General features: G+C 39.6%; 1 protein-coding gene across 1 annotated transcript in view; it reads right to left on the reverse strand.

Annotated features, from left to right (window-relative positions):
- LOC105288748 (aromatase) overlaps window positions 1–8,439 on the reverse strand; it is a 78,337-nt gene extending 69,898 nt beyond the window's left edge. Inside the window, exon 1 of the mRNA XM_011355106.2 lies at window positions 8,313–8,439. The gene's annotated coding sequence lies outside the window, so the exon portion shown is untranslated. The remainder of the gene's footprint in view (window positions 1–8,312) is intronic.
- Window positions 8,440–9,531: the final 1,092 nt, after the last annotated feature.

The following is a 9,531-nucleotide window of genomic DNA, read 5'->3' on the forward strand; positions in this document are numbered from 1 at the left end:
GAAACTTTGTCACCTCAAGGTCACAAAGATTTTTCTCCTGTTTTCTTCTACAAAATTAATAGTTTTAAGTTGTGCATTTAGGTCTCTGATCCATTCTGAGTTCATTTTTTGTGTATGGTGTGAGGTAAAGGTTGAAGGAGGTCCACCCCCACCTCCCCACCCTCACTCCTTGGGGATATCCAGTTGATCCAGCATCGTTTGTTGAAAAGACTTTCCTTTCCGCATTGAATTGCCTTGGTACCTTTGTTAAAAATTGGCAATATATTCGTGGAACTCTTCCTGAACTCTATTCCATTCCATTGATCTGTATGTTTATCTCTTGCCAATACCCAACTGTTTTGATTATTGTAGGTTTATAATAAGTCTTGAAATATAAAGGTTGGTAAGTTGGAAGATAGTTCTTTGACTTTGTTCTTTTTAAACATTACTTTGTATGGTGGCCATGGAGGTAAGCTGCTCAGGTCTCCTTTAGAAGAACCTACTATTGGAGCCTTGTTGATAGCTCTCCCTGTGAATTTGCCACCAAGTTCACAGAAAGGCCATGCTTCTTTGGGTAGTTCCTAACCAATGATCAAGTATAGTGAGGGTATTAGTGGAAGCCCATTCCATCCAACGCAGGACTCTTCCAACAGGCATTCTTATCTTAGGGACTCCCCATTCCTGGCCACAACTCAGAACTACACTTTTCCACACAATTCTTCCTTCCCTCTCTCCTTTCACAAGTGTCAGACCTGCACTGGGGTCTGACAGTATCCTTGCTTACTCCTGCTTCATTCCCTTTTATCTTCCTCAGTCTTTTCCTCCTAAAAATCTCTTGCATATCTAGTCTTGCTGCTTGCTTCTCAAAGATCCATAACTAACATATTTTGGTTATTCTAGGTCTTTCGCATTTCGATTTAAATTTTAGAAATAGGCTTGTGAAATTCTACAAAAGCAATGCCTGCTGGAATTTTATTTGGAAGGTCACTGACTCTAAAGAAAAAAATGGGGCAGATGTGCTACCTTAACAATATTGAATTTTGTATCACAAATATATCTTGCCATTTACTAGGTCACCTTTAATTTCTCTCAGCCACGTTGTGTACTTTTCAGTGTAGAGGTCTTAGACATCTTTTGTCGGATTTATTCCTAAGTACTTTATGTTTTTTAGTTCTGCCACACTGGAATTGTTTTTAAATTTTTATTTTCTATTTGACTGCTACTAGTATATATAAGAATACAATTGAATTTTTGTATCCTGAATTAACTTTCTGTCATGAAACCTTGATAAATTTATTGCTTGTCCCAGTAGTTTTGTCTCCGCTTCGCTCACCCTTTTAAACAAAGTCTTCCATGGGATCCCAGGGCTCTGGTAAGACTGGGGTGAGGGTAGATAGAGCTCCTCCTATCATCTTCTGCCTCCTCAGACCCTCCCCTTGACCCCCTCAACATCAAAAACAACTTCTGGAATTTTCTGAAGAACTCCAAGTCTCCCAGCTAAATGAGCACAGCTAAATGAGCCACTGCTCTAGAGGAGTTGGAATTTACTGAGCATCTCAGCTATATTTTAGAAGCATTTTATCCCATTTTGGTCCTTAAAAGAAAAAAAACCATCTTGTGATGTAAATAGAAGTAGTTCCATTTTAAAGATGAAGAGAGATTAAATCTCCTTGATGTGGTCTCATAGTGGGCTTCTGTTTGAGGAAGGGTTAAAATCCATCTGACTCCAAAGTTCATGCTCCTTCCTCTTGCCTCAACCTGGCTATCCCCAGGCTGACCCAGGCAGACAGCTGATTTCAGAATGGTCTCTGCTAAGGGTCAAGTCTCTAGGCGGGCTGATCTTGCACTCATTCAGCCCATGGAGGTCAGGAGGCCTGGCTGGGCTCTGATCTGGTGTTCCAGGCCCACAGGGCCTACCGCCCAGTCTGGGTTCCCAGCTTCCTGTTCCACCCACACGGCTTTTTGAGGATACCAGTGACCTTTCTCTCACCCATCAGTTTGGAAGTCTAAGCATTTTTCACTTCTCTGTTGCCTTAGCAGAGAACATCTTAGAACTGCGTGACCCAGTTTGCTTCTGGTTCTCTTCTAAATTCTCCAGTCATATCTGTCTTCTGTGCTGATTCCTACCTCTTCTCATTAATCACCCAGAGTCACCCAGTCTGCAGACTGAGATCTTCTGTTTTGTCCCTCTTCACACTGATTCTTGGAGATACTCTTTCAAACACTTGTAGGAGTAAGACCCCTGTCATCAGCCCTCCCAGCTTCCTGGGTTTTCTAGGATATCCATACTGTCCCCCTAAAAACATTAAAATAGCTTGGAAATTCTAATAGTTTAGCATCTAAATGCTGTTTTCCAGACTCCCCTCTTGCAATCTTCCTCTGCTCTCAGAAAAGCACGAATCCTTTCTTATACCCAATATTTCGTGATTTGTGCTTTGAGGAACATATTTAACGTTTTCAAAGAACGTCCCCACTTGGATGGGCACATTTACAATATCTAAACCTTATTGAAAAACAAGTTCATCATAATTCTACCTAAAGAGGTAACTCATTCCTAAATTCTCTCACTTCCAGAGATACCACCATCCTTTTTGTTTTCCTTCTTCTTTCCCTTCTTCCACCTAATCACTAAGCCTAGTCCATTGTTTGCTCTGCACTTGTCTTGGTTTCGGCTCTACCTTCTGCAGCTATTGTCTCGGTCAGGGCCACATCAGTTCACTTTCACTTAGTTCAGGAACTTTAAAAGTCTGTCCTTCCGGTCTGTAGTATCCTTTGCTGTCACAGACTATGACACCTGGACAAAAATCTGCTTCTCTGGCGCTTTTTGTCACAGGTGTTCACAATATTCAAAAACCAGGATCCTGCATCAGCAGATCTCATATTGGCTCCCCATTTTCTGTTCGCTAAATCCAAATGGCTTTGTCTAATTTTCAGGGTTTTCTACCAGTGTCCTATGTCACTGAGTTCATTGTTCAGATTATTCTTCAATACAGAACTCCTAAAGCCAACAGAGAAACCAAGGTTTGCTGGCCTTTTCATGTGACCTGATCATCTTCCCCCCATGCTTTTTCCCATTTTATTCTATATGTCATGAACGCTAACTTTCTGTTACTCTTCAATTTTCCCCCTCATTATAAACCCTAACCCTAAATCTTCCTATCCTAGCATGTTTTTTTTCTCTAACCCTTTCCAATCTTTAAGATGTGTGTTCTAGAGTAAACCTTTTAGAATTTACTTGGTAAACATCTTATTTGCTATCAAACTAACTCTGAAGAGCAGAAGTTCCCACATTAACTGATAAGAAACATCATTAAGCTATGAGCTTCTTCAAGACAAGGACCATGTCTTATTTAACTTCATATCACCAGCATCTAGTCCAGTGCCAGGCACATCATTTAAATACAATAAATATATGTCGAATAAATAGACACCACTTTATGGTGTTGTCCCCTTCAGTAAGTTTCTTAAATGCAGAAGAGTTTCAGCCTCCTCATCAGGAAAATAGGGCTTGGAATAATGACACCATAGGTTAGGAACATTAAATAAGAAAACCTATGTAAAAGTCCTGGCACAGAACTTGGCACAGAGAGCTCAATCCATGTTAGTTCATTCTTTCCCATTAAGTTTTTAGAATTGTCATCAGAATTATACAGTTCCCATAATTGCTACTGCATATCAGGTATTTTTTGCTGGAACTGCTTCTAGGGAAGTACCAAATTCAAGTGTGGGAGTCATAAAATTCTGTTAAAAAAAAAAATCTTGGTCCACCCTTTGTTATCAATATTTGGTGTGGGGCTTGGCTATGGCAGTTCTGACATGTAGATATTCACTGATTTATCTTTTTTAAGAGATTCTATAAATGTATAATTTGTTTGAACATTAGGCTTCATAATAGTAGGGACCATTTTTCCCTCCCCTCCCTTACTTCCATACAGGGGAGAAATAATATAATCAGCAAGCTAAATAGTCTTTGGACATCCAGTGTGTTCACTGTAACAATGAATTGCATATTCGTAATCAGCAGAGATAATGAGAACTGTTAACCATGAGAAGCTGTTAAATCACTTTTCATAGATTTAGTAATTTTCACATTTTTGAAGCGGCAGTTGTCCCTAAACTGAACTATGCCCTCAGTTTTTCTATCTGTAAAATAAGGGTAATAATTTATACTTTCACTTTCTTAGGATTAACTTTTTATTTCTTAATGATACAGAGGAAAGAGCACTGGACTGGGAGTCAAGAGAACTGAACTCTACCCCTCGCTATGACTAGCTGCATAGACCTTGGGCAAATCAACTCACTTCCCTCACCTCCAAAACGAGAAGTCTAAGCACTTTCTAAGCCAGCTCTCAAGTTAAGAATGATATGCTTTTAAAGAAATGAGTTAAGTAGTTCTCTTCTTCTATCCAGGGATGCCAGATGAAAGAAGACTTTGCATGTACTGTACAGAGGGGGATTTGGCCTGTGCTGCCCGTGGTAATGATGTGGTGACCGTGTGCCAACCATCTATGTCACAGCACCACACACCAGACAGGAAATCAAAGAGGGTGGGCATGTCTGATTGGAGACAAGAACCCTAGGGAAGTAGAGGCATGTATATTACTTGGATACTTTTGTACAAAGATAATTTTTTGCTGTCTTTAATAAACCTATTTCTATGCATTCTTTTCAGGCTTCCTAAGCTGATCACCAGCCCTCTGACAAAGTCGAAGGGATTACTCATACCCCAGCAGAGAGGGACTGGAAAAAGAACTGGGAGGTTGCTTCTTAAATTCGTGAGAGTGTAAGCCCTCCTCAGAGTGTAAGCCCTCCTCCGGGAGTAGACTCAAGTGTAGCAGGTGAAGAGCTGCCCCTGACATTCACTTGATGGTCATGCCAAGTTCAAGGTAGGTCACCTCCAGCTTCAAACCTTTCTAGAGTTGTATCACACTTTAGAATCTGTATGTGCCTATTTGTGTATATATAAAATCATATTTTCCAGGTGTAGGAAAGAGCCACAAGGTTTCCAGTCAAAAGATCTGAGTTCAAATCCCACCCACATGAATTGTCTGGCTTTGGGCAAGATACTTCAGGTCTCTGAGCTGACTGATGTAAGGATCAAAAGAAATGGGGATGTGTGGAGTGCTTTGTTTCGGGGCTAGTCATGGCTGCCCTGGCCCTCATTCCTCTACAAATATTCTACCCAAATACTATTTCAGGAACGTTTTCTGAATTAACTCTCTAAGAATGATCCCTTTGTCAGGGATATTTGAAGAGGGGCAAAACATAAGCCAGAGATTTTAGAACCAGAGGGGACAGGGCACTGTAGTCCTACAACTTTGAAGAGATATCCTCAGAAGAAAGCTTTGATTTCTGTAGCATCATCGCACCATGCCCCCACCCCAGTCACACCTGGGTTCTCTTCTCAGCCACCTTAACATGGTAGCATGCCACTTGACCCATTCTGGATCTTGGTTTGGCTTCCTCTCTACCCCATACGGTCCTAACTATTGTGGTCTGAGGATGCCCCCTGAGAGCCCTGTCTCAGGCTCTATTCTCACAGAAAGGGTACCTCAAAGTATTCTACCCTATTTCATTTGGGATGTGCATCATGGCAAGGAATGGCAACACGCCCAGTGGCCCCTGCTGCCACAGCCCAGCCAAGTGCCTGCTTCCAGTTCATAGCCTGTGGTAGCCATTGAAAATGCGGATCTGAGTCGGCCCAGCCAACAGAGCCAGGGGTTAAGGAGACTCTTCTGTGAGAAGATGCCTGAATCAGGGCTTTTGCTTTACTAAGACCAGAGAGGTTATTTGAATGTCAGTTCAAAATAGTTGCTTATGCCACTGTGGCCCAAGGAAAGTGCATAGGCTGGGGAGTCAGACTGGCCCTGAGTTTAAACCCCAACTTTGCCATTCACTGTTTAGATAACATCTTGACAAACTGCTGAACCTGCTTTCCACACGTGTAAAATGGAGATGCTGATACCTTTGCACAGCTGTTGTGAGGATTAAACAGAACTACACATTGTAAAGTGCCTAGCCTGTAGCGGTACTCTAAAGACTATTTTTCTTGTATCCGTCTCACCAGAGAAAGATCAAATCATCTGAAGGATGACTCATCCAAGAGACAAGGGTTTAAAATTTTGTCAAAAGTAGTAATCGATCAAGTTCCTGCTTGATCATTTCAATTCAGGTATTAAGGTGTCCAGAGCAAACAGATCCATTTGCAGCATGGATCTCCCGCACAGCAGAACTGTTTAGAAGTGGGTCTGCCTGCTGTTACCCTCCCCCTCACATGTACCCTTGCCCCACCAACCTAACCGCAGTCTAAGGTTTGAAAGAAAAAAGCCATCAAGTTTTGTTAAGGATTTTTAGACACCAAATAAGGATTTTGATTGGAGACTCTCATGAAATTAAAACTATTCATTTTCTTAGGAAACCTTCACTAATGGAGAGGCTCATTTTGATTTCCTGGTTTCTGATTTATATTGAGATCGTGTATGCATATATGTGTGTATCTCGGAAGTAACTAATCCTCACACAGCAGAATGAGTCAGCTTAGTTGATAAGAGCCAGTGTATTTAGAGTACTTCATTGTGTATCTCAAATCTTGCAGTTGTTTTCCATTTTTGTCAGATGGCTCATTAAGAGAGCCAAAATGACAAGCTCTACAGTGCCATTGGCTCCCTTTGTTTCCTTATGCATAGACAAAACTTACAAGACATGAACCCAAAAGACATAGTGACTAGATCTGAAAAATCTTGAAGAACCACTGCAAAAATTTAGCTGCCACTTGCAATATAAATGTTACCATATCTTTGCTTATTTTTATTCCTTTTCATATTTAAGAGACTATGGCACACTTAAAACCGGAAACACATCCAGACACAGCCAACACAAGTTATATTTTAGAGTTACTTATCCATGTTCCTTAACTTACAGCCACAGACATGTTGCTACAATAATGACCACACTGCAATACAAGCACAAAAATCTTTAGTTCTAAATGACAGAGCTGTACATTTCTGTGTGCTTTCATGGTACATGGGTTTAAAAAAAAAAAAGTTTCTGCCATTCAACTCAACTTAAAATACTCAAGTTGCTAACCTCTGAGCAAAGCAATCACAAAAAGGAATTCTTTCGGTCTCAAGTTTGTAACGGTAACAGAAATACAAGTCATAAGCAGCTTTTTGTTTTTAAATCAAATTGTAATCATATTGTGTTGGTAAGGAGTCCTTTCTTAGCAGAACAACTGTTAAGTCTCAAATTTTCTGAGATTGTCCTAATTTTGAGTGCCCTGACCCATTGCCAAGCTCTGTATAGAGACAAAGTATCCCATTTTCTAATTCCGAGAACATGTCAATAGCTCAATTTAAAATAAGTGGCACATACGATCTGATAAAAAAAAAAAAAAAAGTATCACCATCCCAACTTGTCTTTATTGAAACGGCAATTCTCTGAAAGTCTGTTTGCTTAGATCTGTGATATCTCTATGTAATGTTCCCAAGCTCAATAGGGGAGATTTTTATTTTTCTCTCACAAAACATCTCCTTTTTATTCACTCTCAGTACCCCAAGTAGGTTTATAATTACAGACTTAATTAAAAGAGTGCAGATAAAAAACAATTGTTCCTCATCTCCGACTCCAGTTTTCTAGAAAGACATTTAAGTCTTCAATTCTTGACTACCTGAAAAAAGCAAACGAAGTACAGATGGCTGGAATTTCTCTTATTTTTAGTTTTGGAATGAATCTTTACTTACAGCAATGAAAACAAACAGAAAATGCTTCTTTTTTTGTGCTATGAAAGAGAGAAAAGAAAAACCAGTCTTTGCATATTTTCAAGAAAAGACCATCACTTGCTACTAGAACCGATACTAAATTAAAAAGCTGAAATTTGGAAGTAAAATAATTTTACTACTCTTTAAATATTTTAGCAATTTAAAAAGACATTGGAAAAAAAAAAAATACACTAACTCCCCTAGTAGTGTATACCAACTCAGGGTGACGACACTCTGCATGCTCTTATTTTATCACAGTGTGGAATTTTTCCTTTCAAATGAAAACCTACAGAAATAAACTCTGAAAAGGATAGATTGTTTCCCCCTTCCACCTTCTCATGTCAATGAAATACTTTGAACTGTTTTCTGATCACAAAATTCATATTCAAGTTATTTTTAAAAAATCAAGAAGCAGTTATTTAATAGAATATATTCTATTAAAAGTTAGCCAAGACTAACTAATAAGACCTCAAAAATGAACACATTTCAAAGAATTTTGTTCTCTTCAATAGTTGCATGAGTTGGTTTTTTTTTTTTTTTTTTTTTTTCAGGAAAATGTGCAAATATCAAGGTTACCTGGGTCTGCTGGTAACTTCTACTTTTTGAAGATGGTGAGTGTTTCTAAAGATGCGCGGCTGCTTTAGAATCGGGTGGCTTTTCTGGCAATCACTCTTCGTGTGCCATCTTTTATAAAGGTGCTTCTTGTTGCTAAGAGATCAGTTGCTTAGAGACCAAATCATTTAAAAAAATATATATGTCAGGGGCCAACATAAATTATAACCAAATTTTGTCATTTCAGCTCGCCCTCTGAATGTTTGTCTTTTGTAATAGATCGTAACGTACCAAGAGCAGCCAATTACTAATCAGAAATAGAAAACTGACTATGAGGAGGAGAAAAGATCTGTGCGTACGCTCCCATGGACAGAGAGTAATGCCTCAGATTCCCTGTGAGGGAGTTATATGGTCGCAAGGCTCTGAAACTTGGTCTCTGAAATTTCGGCTCCCTGTGGGGGCCCTAGGCATATGCTGGAAATACAGATTTATGTATGTGTGCCCATCTTCCTGTCCCAAGCCAACTTGAGTGCAGTTGAGAGTATAAAGACACGTGAAAATTGTGGAGCTACTTTAGTCTTTTCCAAAAGAAAATTAAGAGAAAAATGCAATACTTAGTAAAATGTAAGTTGGAAATCTGAAGTGATCTTAGCCTTCGGCCAGATATTTTCATGTGAGAACAATTGTCACTCTTCAGGTGTAAGTGGGTTTGTGCTGGAGGGAGGGTTGGGGTACATACAAATCTGCCTTCTAGCTTCTCCCTTGTTCTCAGATATAGTATTGACCAGGAGACCGGAATAAATACAGTTGGTTAAGTAGGTATGATTTGGCTTTGAGATTCCTTACTCCATTGAGACTTTCTCCCTGCAAATTAACTGTCACCTAAGCATGACCCCTCCCAGCGACTTTTGTATTTTAGGAATTTATTTTTAAATGAAAGACTTTCAAATTTCTTTAAGATTCAAAAGAACGGTGGCATTCCAAGCTTCTTATCAGATAGGATGGGAGATGTTTGAGAGCTAAATAAAGTTAAACACAACCCTTCGCTGTATAACTTGATAACACAACTCCCTCCCTCCACACACGTATCCTTGGTCCCATCTTAGATGAGAAGCAAGCAAGCAAATAAGGGATCAAAGTCTTGGAGTTAAAATTCAAAAGAAGAGTATCTAGGATCTCAGAGTTTTTTTCCTTTACTAGCCTTCAAAGTGCTGGCCAGTATCAAAGACTTCATGCCTTTGTC

This window comes from Pteropus vampyrus, unplaced genomic scaffold (assembly GCF_000151845.1).
Source record: "Pteropus vampyrus isolate Shadow unplaced genomic scaffold, Pvam_2.0 Scaffold19, whole genome shotgun sequence".
In the NCBI taxonomy this organism is placed as follows: Eukaryota; Metazoa; Chordata; class Mammalia; order Chiroptera; family Pteropodidae; genus Pteropus; species Pteropus vampyrus.